The sequence below is a fragment of the Mytilus galloprovincialis genome, chromosome 4 (assembly GCF_965363235.1).
Source record: "Mytilus galloprovincialis chromosome 4, xbMytGall1.hap1.1, whole genome shotgun sequence".
In the NCBI taxonomy this organism is placed as follows: Eukaryota; Metazoa; Mollusca; class Bivalvia; order Mytilida; family Mytilidae; genus Mytilus; species Mytilus galloprovincialis.
This window is the reverse complement of record NC_134841.1, coordinates 103,399,988-103,413,713: the sequence shown is the minus strand read 5'-3', so window position 1 is coordinate 103,413,713 and position 13,726 is coordinate 103,399,988.

Genomic DNA, 13,726 nt, shown 5'->3' with positions numbered 1-13,726 from the left:
CTATCGCAATCTTGCAACTAGACTAAATTGAATATTCATTGACGATAATGCTTAGCCACACAGAACACGCATTGTTTCAGATCATTTACGCAAGGAGGTAACTGACACTATTCCTTGGCCACCCATGTCACCGGAAATGAATCCCATTGAGCATGTCTGGGATAATTTTGGTCGAAAAATCAACATCAGGATTCCTGCTAGTAAGAATAAACAGGAATTACGAGCAGCCTTGATTGAAGAATGGCAAAGAATTCCTATTAGAACATTACGAAGCTTAGTTCAAAGCATGAGACGACGTGTAAATGAACGTGTCCGGAAGCGTGAAGGATACACTCGCTAGTGACCTAAATTTTACTTTAATGTTTTCACAAATTGTCACTCTCGAGTTTTAAAAAGAATTGTGTGTATAGTGCAAAGCAAATTTTCAAAAACGTCAGTATAAGTTGAAACTTTATCTTGTATTTTATTTCGCCATTTTTCAACCATTTGCCCAAAATGAAATAGTAAAAAATTCAATCATGAAAACAGTCTAAACTTTCACTTTTCAATTCATATTATATATGTTATTTTATAAAAACACAAATTTAGTTCATTGTATTGATATTTCGATAAGTTATGAATTCAGTAAAACACGATTCTGGAAAATTATCAGGTGTTGCTTAATTTTTGGCGAGGTGTATATATACGAGCATTGGTAAAAAAAAAATCCCTGGCATTATGATTTTAAGAAAGTCGTTTCATGTTTTCAAAAGATGTTCTTATGACCTAAGAGTACCTAAAACATGTCAATTCTGAGGGCTTTTTTTTTTCAAGAGAACGCTGCGTTATAAGATGCAATGTAAAAACCTTATATCTAATTTCTGCTCTACAAGTAGGTGCACCTACACTTCGTAATGGTATCTGTAAGTGAAGGTTATGTTCATGCAGATGGCTATTATCGTTAATACTTATCGAATTAATAATAGTTGATTTTCTCACATGATAATAGCAATTAAAACCAAATCTATCTCCCGTCGATGCAAATTCTTCATTTGATTTTGTATAAAGTTAACATCATTGATTATAGCAGTTGTTAATTTCAAAACACAATGTCTTATAGCATTTATTCATTTGGAAATTGACAGGAATTCTATAACTCGTCAAATAATAACTATTGTGAATTATCTATTAAAACTGATCATTTCAATTAAAAATAGAAATTTGAAAAACATTAAATTCTTGAAATTATAACAAAATCATTATCTAAAATGCTTTTTTATTACTAGCCAACGTCATATTTGATTAGACTATTATTTAACTACCGCACATAAAAAGAGTATTAATAAACGGTAAACAGTAGTGAGACAGACAGACCGGTGCAAAAATAAAATAACAAAAGTACCGAACTCTGAGGAAAATCCCAAACAGAATGGCCGTAATCCAACGTCAAAATCAACCACTCAAACACAATGGATAACAACTATCATTCCTGACACTGTACAAGCATTTTCATATGTAGAAAATGGTTGATTAAACCTGGTTTTACAATCAGCTCACTTCTACGACAGTCTAATAAAATTCCAATATGAATAGAACATTCGTTTTTTTACAAGTCTTCTGGCTAAACTGGTATCAACAATTTCCAGTGAGCGATATCGAAATGAAATTTCCAAAACTGGTGCAGGAAAAAAAATGTTTTGATTCTATCGAATTTCTAAATGAAATAGATTCAGATCTAGTTTTTGATTTCTGACAGAATGGAGTGATACCATTGCTCATTCAAACCTCATAATCGGAAAACTTGATAAATCCATGGCAGAAAAAAACAATGACAAATGAAAAGACAACAGTAAAAAAATAAAATTCATAGAAACAAACAAAAAAGACATAGAAGAACAAACTTTACACTGCCCAGATGTATGTGCATAATAAAGACTTCAACTGGCGTACATGCATTGAATGGAGTGTCTCGTTGACACTCATACCACATCTTCTTATATCTGCTTACATTTTAATTTTGCCAGGCAAACAGTAAAAGCAATGTAGACGGAGGGAAAACTTGGTATAAAATGCTCATTTAAAGAAGGAGTAGATACCAATGGGTCAATATAAAAATAAGTCGGGGGGGGGGGGGGGGATGTTAGGAAAACCGAAAAACAGATTAAAACGCAACGCCAAAAAAACTAAAATTAAGTAAAAGGATATCTTAATTAAAGACCCCATTGTATGAATAGTTCATATTGGTTAAAATAATACGGTTTATCATCACCAAAGTGCTGCATATGCTTATAACATCTTTATATAGCTATTCTCCAACTTTTTCCTAAGGAGGAGGCCCGCTGACTTACCTAAGAGGGGGCCCGCTCCAGTCATGCTTCAGTGATTCCCTATATAATCAACCAATTTTTTCCCACGAAAGGGGGGGGGGGGCCTTGGATCCGCCTATGGCTTTCAATAGATACAACCTATACTAAACTGCAACTAAAAAAATCTGTTTTTTTTATTCCAATTCCAATTTAATTTCAACGTAATACTTGTTGAAAAATTCATTGAAAATGAAAGATGCCCTTGGATAGGAAAATTCTGGAATATAAAATGCACTTAATGGAAATGAAAAAATGTTGTTTTAATCGTTTAATTCTTTGAAGTTTCACATTGCGAAACAGCGATGCAATTAATTATGTTATCAAAGGTTTTCTAATCCAACATTACCCGATATCGTCACCTAGTTGTTTAGCTTCATACAAAGTGTAAAAGTGTATGACCGTTCTGTGACACTGTAACAATAGTGAACTACAACCAGTCATTAGAACTGTATCTTAATAAAATCCCTAGAGCAAATAAAATATTCAACATACACCACATGAAAGTAAATCATCACAATCAAAAATTGCTTTTGTAAACGAATAAAGCACTTTCTGTGAAACTAATCTAATACAACCTTTTGGCTATGGATATGTATCAATATAAGAATGCACTTTTGTTTCCAACTACTTTTACTTTTTTATATTCTATTAAGGATGTTCGTTGCTCAGTTTCAAAATAAATAACTTTTCATAAAACTAGTATTTATTAATAGGGAATAAAATGAGGAATCAAAAAAGCAAAAAAAAAAAATATAGGGTTAATGTACTTGTTTTTGAGATATTAGCCATTGGAATTTTGGCGGGAAAATGTTCTCTCTTGATTTTTCATAGCTTTATCAGTGACCAGTTAAAGATCTCAAATACTATTAAAAAATAAATACAATTTTATAAGACTTTTACAAATAACTTATAATTATACATGTAAAAGATTTATAAAAAGAAAAATGAGGGTTCATGGGGATTTTTTTTTTCTTGAGGCATTTAAATGGATAAAACCAGAGGATTCCAAAAATCTGACAAAAATTCCAAAACATGACAAGCAGACATACTTAAGTTGTATCATTTGTTTTTAAAAGATTTCAAGTTAGATGGAGGCGAAAGATACCAAAAGGACACTTAAATTCATATGTCCAAAATATGCTGACAACGCAATTGCGAAAAAAAGACAAAAAGAAGTATTTGTAAAGTTATTTATTATTTGCATGTCAACCAATGCAAGGAGAAGATGTAATGAAATCACCTCTCTGGTCCCTAGATTCGAATCAATATACAAAATGATTTTTAATTAGGGAGCTACCATTTGATTTTTATGGGGGGGCTAGGATGAAATTTGAAAAAAATAGGCAGGACAGGAGTTTTGAGTAAAAAAAAAGGCAGGATGAGACACTTGCCAAAAAAAAAAGTCAGGACGACAATATAGGTAAAAAAAAGTCAGGATAAACTAAAAAAAAAAAAAGGCAGGACCGAACAGAGTGAAAAATAAAAAGGCAGGACAGAGATTACAGCTAAAAAAAAATGCAGGACAAAATTTTTCATCCTAGCCCCCATAAAAATCAAATGGTAGCTCCATTACCATACTTGAGATGTACTACAAATTAAAACATATAGGTTCTCTTCATATTTTTGGCTACAAGTCAGTCGAAAGATACCAAAGAAACATTCAGACTTATTAGTCAAAAATATAAATATCGTCATGGCAACAGAACTTTGAAAGACAAAAAAGACACAACACAGTATACCAATCAACCCAATCGGAACACAACTGTCGTATTCTTGACCTAGTAGACGGAAAGAAAATGGTTGGTTCAAGCACTTTTAGAATTGAGCAATATAGTCAAAAAACATATCCCTCTTGTATTGACCTATCAGCCTTTCGCAATATTGTTATCAGTTATTCTTGAAGATACTATAATAACTCACGTTTTCGTGGTCTACATTCGAAATAGCACAAACATCTTTTGCTCCCATCTTTCAATAGTTTATGTATCGTCACCGTGGGGATTTGATAACATACATAACAAAAACATAATGCCATAATTTGTTTTTGTTAACCTCTATGTTTCGAATTAAATAGTACATGTTTTTAAAGCCGATTGAAACTCTGTTCGTTTGGTCGATGTATAGCTTTTTGTCTTTCAGGTTATCTTTTCACTTTAGCCTAAAGACATTGATTTTACGAATAATTAGTCGTCACTCAGTCTGTTTCAGTGTGAATGAGTTAAGTATTTCTTTAACAACCCTTAGATAAAATAAGACTATAGACATTTACCAACGTTTAGCAAAGTAACAACCATAAATTGAGGGTATACAAAAGGGACACGACCGGGTAAGCCTCTTCTGTCATCTCTTGTAAGTCATTTATTTTTTTCATCGATAACGGTTATTTTAACCTGAACAGCTCTTAAAAGATTCAACAATAAATTATTAATTCAGTTGTAGTCTTATCCACTGCGGCAATTCAGTACTGTTCAGACAATCAATCAGCTTGCAGTCAATTCGAATTTGTTAAATTGTTTGAATATACACTAGCGTCAGATATTACCTGATATATGTGAAAGCCATACGCTGGTGCAACAAGTATGCAGCGAAAAGGAAAGTTTACAGTTGATTTTTCAGCAAAATCATGTCACTACATCAAAAAAGTAAAATAATTACTGATATAGAGCGTAAATCATAAGTATATTAAATATGTATCTTAACGAATGGAACCACTTTACAGTTTTCCCTGTAGGATGATAGCCGGTGTACAGTCACAGAAAATAAATATATTTATAAGTAGGTCTGAGTCACTGACAACTCTACAACAGACTTATCCATCGGATCACCAGCAATGCTGGTGATACATGGCTGTGTACATTATGTATATACAACTCGTCTAAACATCAACCCAACAATGTTAGATCTGTAAATTTGCTTTCGCAAATTTTTTGTTCTTCCCTCGCCGGGATTCGAACCCATGCTACTGAGATATCGTGACACCAAATCGCCTGCACTGTAGCCGTCCCGCTATACCACAAGCCCACCTGGGTTTCACAAAATAATAAAGCTTTCGGTGGCCGTGTGTTACCTTTCCTCGTCAGTTTTAATCTAGCGTCGTACTACAGTACATGACATATAAAGCATGAACATGCTATTGTTACCGATCAGCTCAATTATCTATAGTAAAGGATCATACAAATTAATGCAAGATAGTCGCAGAAAATAATTATATTTATAAGGCCACACCAATTTAATTTCTTGTTCTACGGATTTTTGGACTCCAAAAATTGGGGCGAGCGAGCGATTTGAAAATTTTAATAAAAAAATATTTATTTTGCAAATTTTTGAGGCGAAGCTTGAAAAGTAAAGGCGAGCGATTATATTTCTTTTTTTGTAAACATAAAATAGTAGGTTTTGACAATATTAAAACTTGATTTATCACTTGTTCTTTGACATTTCTTTAATTTATGAAGTATTTTTCCCTGTTCACCGATAAATAATTGAATAATTAGATTTGGTATATGTATGTGTGCCAATTAATGAGACAATTCTCTATCCAAGTCATAATCAGGTTGGGAACAACCCCTCAATTTTATAAATATCCTTTTTATGAGGGGTCAATATAAGTTACAATATATTTTTTTGTAAATAAAACTTTTTAGTACAAAAGAGCTCATATTTTCCCAAAGAGCTATATATCTATCTGGTATTAAATGGTCAAAACATGCCCAAGAATTTTGTAATATTCCTGGACTTAGGCCATGTTAACACATTTACTTTAATATTATTCAAAATAAATAATATTATAAATAATTCTCTTTAAGAATATAGTAATGTTGTTTAAAATTATTTAAATATGATGTATTTCTCCTCTCTTTTAGTTATTTTTTTTAAGTTCTTCAAAGGATTTGTATAGTAACACTATGCAAATCCTTGGTATTTCTTCAAGTTTCTTTTTTACAACAGTAAAATGACCCCATATGTGCCCTTCTGAGGGATAATAGCAAATACAGGTCATAGTACGTACGGCAGAGCTTTGACCCAGACCAAACAGCAAGCTATAAGGGACCCCAAAATTATAAGTGTACACAATTCGAACAGGAAAACCAACGATCTAATTTATATATATACAAACGGGAAAATACTAAATAATATTTATGAACATCAACGAACGATATCTAACTGCTGAACGACAGGACCCTGAATCAATCAGAACAGGTGCATAAACATGCAGGGGGTATGGATAGTTTTGTATCGCCAGCATATTGCAGTTGAAGGCATTTCTTTCCGAAGTTCTTTGAAGTTTATTTCTAACAACGAACATATTTTGATAGGGAATCTAAGTAAGGGGGAAGGAAACCAATGTTTTGTTCTGTACAGGTATTTTCTTCTGTTTTCTGTTTATATCGGAGCACTCCCATTTTGGATAAATGAGTTTCATGCTGAATCAAATATTATCACAGACATTGACACAGTGTACTTGGGTGCTTATATGTTTAAAATCGTTATAAATACATGTTAGATTGTGATTATAAAAACAAGTGCAAATATCTGTTTATAATATTTACAAAAAAAAACCATGCGGGAAATGGACACGATTACATTTCCGGATGCGGGAAGCGGGAATATAAAAAAAATTAAAAAAATCTGCTTTGAAAAAAATAGGTGCGAGCGGGTCCGTCGAACAAGGAATTAAATTGGTGTGGCCTAAGTACGTCTGAGTCAGTGACAACTCTACAACAGACTTATCTATCGGATCACCAGCAATGATGGTGATACATGGTTGTGTACATTATGTATATACAACTCGTCTAAACATCAACCAAACAATGTAAGATCTGTAAATTTGCTTTCGCAATTTTTTTGTTTTTCCCTCGCCGGGATTCGAACCCATGCTACTGAGATATCGTGACACCAAATCGCCTGCACTGTAGCCGTCCCGCGAGACCACACGACCACCTGGGCTTCAGAAATAATAAAGCTTTCGGTGGCCGTGTGTTACCTTTCCTCGTCAGTTTTTAATCTAGTGGCGTACTACAGTACATGATATATAAAGCATGGAGATGTTATTGTTACAGATCAGCTCAATTATCTAAAGTAAAGGATCATACAAATTAATGCAAGATACAGTCACAGAAAATAATATATATATATATATATATATATATATATATATATTGGTCTGATTTGAGAAATCACTGAAGCTTTTACTTACTTTTCATACATTGCTGGAAATATGCATATTTTACCTCGAACTGAGAGGTAATAAATAAAGGCAACAGTAGTATACCGCTGTTTGAATGTCATAAACCGATAGAGAGAAAACAAATCCGGGTTACAAACTAAAACTGAGGGAAACACATCAACTATAAGAGGAAAATAACGAATCAACAGAAACATTGAAATGCACCAAAAAACAAAAGACAATGCAACACACACATAAACGAACTATAACAGAACAACTGCCATGGAAATACAATATATTTACTTTAATCTCTGCTAAGCCTCTATGTATTTGCTTTGTGCTTAGATATATCTTGATATGATCTGTGACTGTCTTTTTTGACGTTTTGAAATCTACAGCCTACTTGTTATCAATAAAACAACATATTTTATAAATATCACTAGTTGTGTCACATAGATCATTATTTTATATTAATTTATTTTTGTACTTTTTAAACATATTTCACAACTGATCAATAAACATATCTGATATGGCTCAGAAACAAATTAAGTAGTTGAGGATTTTGTCTTCTGTAAATCAACCTTTTCCTATAAATAATGTTATGCTGGGGTTGTTTAGATCCCTGAGGCTTGAAGATTGAATCTACAAATACAATATTCTGATCAGATATGTCTGGAATGGATTTCATTTTAGTTAGCAATGCAGGTTGATTTGTACAAAAAGGTTAATGAGGTTTTCTTTTTTTGTTTGAAACTCTACGATCTATAACCGAGAGGCTATTTGGTTAAGTATCCATGTGCAAAGATTATATAAACATATAAAGACCGATGATCTGGTGCAAGAAAATTGGTACCGTTAATTTTATCAAAACGACCACCTGGCTTTAAAAGTAGTAGATAGAAAACAAAATCAAATATTTACTTTTATAAGGTATAGCAGATTAACAAATATTTTTTTAATATCTCGATCGTGGAAGGAATTAATAAAATATCGTCATTGTTGTCACATCCTGGTGTTACTATACTACTATGTCAACTTATGGACACAAAAAAATCATGTCTTGACATTCTGTAATGTTTCTTGGAAGACAGAATAATTGGGAGGGGTCAAACGAGAGCAATATTAGTAATCTGATGTTTACAAAAATATGGCCATCAAAGAAATATGAAAAAGATTACATCTGAAAGGCTATCTTTGAATATTATATTCATATTCGTTTTTAAGAATTAAAAAAAGAATGATTTTTGTTTACTCATGATAAATTAACACCAATTGAAGGATTCACTCACATGGCATTTCCTAGACCAGAACTTTTTACACACTGCATTTCTGTATTGTTATTTGTAGTTAATTAGATTAACCTGAGAATAATCCTCTTTTATGTTCTCATTCAGATCTCTATTTAAAAGGTTTTATTGGTGAGAAGGTTCGTTGTTATTTTGTATTGACAGTAGTCTACCATAGCCAATTGCTCAGTTAGCAACCTTTGACAATTATATTAAAGGAATGCATGCTATAGGGAATTGAAACCCTTTTAACAAATCAGTAGACAATTCTCAGAAGTATCGTATAAACTTTATTGCAAAAGCTTCCTATCCGACACGCTCGTCTGGATATAAGAACATGTATGTCTTCCAACATTTGATTTAAGCTATTTTCAATCAACAGTATATGCTCAAGTAGTACAGTATCAAACAGGATATTTTATATACATTTGCAGTTACTTAACTTCTAACACTAAAAATGTTCGGACTTTTAAAAATCACTTTACATGAAATAAAATTAAACTTTAAAATTAAGATATCATCCATAGCATAATATGTCCTTTGTTTTAATTTGATGAGTAAAATAATTGATGAAAGTTACATTGTACTAAATATTATGCAAGTCTAAATTATATGTCCTTGGTCTATGTATTCAACAGTCTGAAATCGTGTTCACACTTTCCTAATACGAATAACATATTGATTGTTGATATCAACAATAAATTCCAAATACAGACAATATTATTACCAATCTGTGTAGATCAGCAATGTTTTCACGTCGTCATTTTATATTAATGTTCCTTCATATAGTTGTTACAAGCTTGATTGTTTCCTACTGGGATCATCAAATTTGTACAATGTATTGATGCAAATCAGGCTCGGTAATATAACAATTTATGAATGTAACTCATCAGACCTTAATGAGATGATCTTAACAAGTCGACGTGTCACTATGTGGTCATTTTCATTTTTCAAAAGTTTAGAAGTTGTACACTGAATACTGAATATAAACTCATCAAAGATACCAGAATTAAAAGTCATCTTTAAGAATGCAAATATGTTAAATGATTTCGAATTAGAATAACATGATTCTTGGTATTTCATTATCATTTCAGACAACCATTTTAGATTACAGAATGTAAATATATTGATACATTGTACTGTTGGTTTTATTTTGAAGTTAGACATATATAGTTATCAAAGGTATCAGGATTATAATTTAAAACGCCACACGCGCGTTTCGTCTTCATAAGACTCATCAGTGACGCTCAGATCAAAATCTTTATAACAAAGAAGATCCAAACAAGTACAAAGTTGAAGAGCATTGAGGACCCAAAATTCCAAAACGTTTTGTCAAATACGGCTAATGTTATCTATTCCTGGGATAAAAAAAAATCCTTACTTTTACGAAAAATTTTAAGTTGGTCAACAGGAAGTTTACTAAAATGACCATATATAGACAAGTGTTACCAACTAATCAGATCCATCCTTGAAATACGGTAGGATAGAAGTTGAGAAGAAGGAACCAATTTTATAGCCTTGAAGATTTGTCAGTGTAGTCTATCTTATTTCATTTTAAATATATTGTCTATTTGGACTTGGTAAAAAAAAAAGGTAAATAGTTATCAAAGGTACCAGGATTATAATTTAGTACGCAAAGTAAACAGTAGAATCCGAAAAAAAAATACTGAACTCCGAGGAAAAATCAAAACGGAAAGTCCCTAATCAAATGGCAAAATCAAAAGCTTAAACACATCATACAATTGGATAACAACAATCATATACCTGAATTAGTACAGGCACTTTCTTATGTAGAAAAAAAGGTGTATTAAATCCTCTCACTTATATGACTGTTGGAATATATGATTCGTGGTCTGAAATGCAAAATTGGAATCCAGTTGAAAATAAAATAAATGTGTTGACGAAAGTCTTTTTCTAAAATAAGCAGCACCAGTTTTGTTTAACTAAACTCATTAAGATACCGAGATTGAAATTGTGTACGCCAGACTCGCCTTTCGTCTACAAAAGACTCATCAGTGACGCTTAAATAAAAAGAGTTTAAAAAATCGGCAAACAAAAGCATTGCATAAACAGTATCGTTTTGTCTCCTTCATCTTATACGTGGTGATGACAAAATTATATGTCAACCATTTATTCCAAGTCCTAATAATTAGATATTATTCTATAAATAGTTTTTCTTGTGATTTTTATCCTGAAATCAAAGAAATATTACCGTGAAACGACAAATTATTTTTAAAAGATTTTAAAGATTTCGTTTATCTATAACACTTTTCTCTATTGCCCTTCAAAAGGAACGCACAATTCTGAACATATTAAAGCCAAAGATCTATGAATACATATAAATGTTATATGATTAAATGGGACTAAAATGATATTGAAAAGGTTTTAAAAGTTAACTGCGGAGTTGAAACATTAGAATCCTGATAGAAAATATACACCGTATCAAAGTAAATTTTGTTTTCCAGAAGCAAGGCTGGTGTACAGTAATTTAACACCTATTAGTTTAGGTTAAATTCGCAAATGTAAAAATAAAATACCGGATAAATTAACGGATTTTTGTTTTACTTTAATATGTAAAGTACAGTTCCGTTAACCTGATATTCTTAATTGCTATTTGTAGTCTGTTTGAAAGAACTTTCAAATTTTGAATTTTCCTTGAAGTCCTGTATTTTTGTTATTTTATTTATTTCTGGAATTGAATTTGGGAAATAAAAAAAATGGTTTTAAACTAATTTGGATGTATATTACATTAAGCATTAAATTATAATGTTATAGTGTTAAAATAAAAGTAAATAGATGTTATGAATAGATATTACTTTAATGATTATTGAAATGGCAGATTAAAATTCATCAGATATATAAATCTATACTACTTTTTTTCAGTCGTAAACAAATGTCGACATAATAGTTATCAAAAGTACCAGGATTATAATTTAATACGCCAGACGCGCGTTTCGTCTACATAAGACTCATCAGTGACGCTCAGATCAAAATAGTTAAAAAACCAAATAAATACAAAGTTGGAGAGCATTGAGGATCCAAAATTCCCAAAAATTGTGCCAAATACTGCTAAGGTAATCTACTCCTGGGAGTAAACTCTGAATTTGAAATAATTATTTGAGGGTTTTAAGGGTAGATTACCTAAGCTGTATTTGGCAAAACATTTAGGAATTTTGGTCCTCAGTGCTCTTCAACTTCGTACTTTATTTGGCCTTTTTCTAAAAACTTTTTTGGTTTTTGGATTCGAGCGTCACTGATGAGTCTTTTGTAGACAAAACGCGCGTCTGGCGTATATACAAAATTTAGTCCTGGTATCTATGATGAGTTTATTTACACACATTTTACCTATATTAGCAAATGAAGTTATGTTTTGTTATATATCTATCCGATAAATACTTGATGTTCTGTGATGTTTAGACCTCAAGCAACCTTACACAGACATTGATTTTCAAGTTGGTGCAAAACAATTGGTACTTTATTATTTGACTTAAGGAAGTATGAAAAAAATATACTTAAGTTGAAAACTTTAAAATCAAGTAAAGCATAGCCATTTAATGAAACTATATTATAACAGTAGAAGAGGAAACGCTTCTATATATGTCTTTAAGAATGAATCCGCTTCTTGACGCTCTTCACGCTAATTGAAAATCTGAAAATATCTAAATTGTTTTTTTCGCACAAAAATAATATTTTATTTAAAAAGAAGCAACTGGGTTTTTTTCTACATTAAGGTTTCATTTCAAATTTTCATATTTTCATATTTTCTGTAACGAAGAGTTCAACAAGAGACAGTGGCATGCTTTGAAGTATGAAAGGGGCACTAGCTGTCAAATTCATGTTCACTGATCTGACTCAAATTCTCATATCTGATTGACAAACAATGAAAACATTTATCCAAATTATAATAAACAGCTGCGCCATGAGCGCATGATACGCCCGACGTCTTGTGTGGAAGTTTTATGCAATAATCATCAATAGTTTCTGAGAAAGTTTTAAGCAATAACCATTGTTTTTGAGACACGGCGGGACATTTTCAAAAATGATTGCTTCGATTTTTGGCTGCATGATCCACCTCCTCTCCTGCATCAGTTAACGAAGATATTGATTTGAAAAGTTTTTGATGTATTATTTATTTGTGAATTTGGTAACTTTTAAAAAAAAAGTAAAAACGCATCCTGTTAATTCAAATGACTGATTATATTCATGAAAAATTAAAGATTGACGTTAATCACTTCACAAAGTACTTTGTAAATTACTATATTTCCTATTACATAAAACTCCAATTAATATATTTTAAAATGAAGCATGCATTTAGAAACAGTACTTTATAAATAAAACAAAAAGAATGAAAAATATGACGTAATTTCGATAAGACAATAAACCATAGACACAAAAAGACATGAAATGAAATTATGGCTAAATTTTCTTTTTTGTATAACATGAGATATGGCATGATAGTTATAAATAATTTAATGTTCGAGATATTTGAATTCATGTTTGTTAATTATATCTTAAGGTGTCGAAACGTCTTCTTCCAGTGGGGGACTTAATTGTTACAAGTTTAGTATATGATGACGTCGTGCTCATGACAAATGAATCATTTCTCCGAGGGTATAACCAACCCAGTAGTCAGCACAAAGTGCTGACATGAATATCAATATGATTTTATAATATCAAAATAATGGTCATTTTTATATTTATAAATTAACTGTTTACAAAATTTTGAATTTTTGAAATACTAAGTCTTTTCTACCTCAGGCATAGATTACCTTAGCCGTATTTGGCAAATTTTTTAGGAAATTTGGTCCTCAATGCTCTTCAACTTCGTTCTTTATTTGGCCTTTTCAACTTTCGAGTGTCACTGATGAGTCTTTTGTAGACGAAACACGCGTCTGGCGTATATACAAAATTTACTCCTGGTATCTATGATG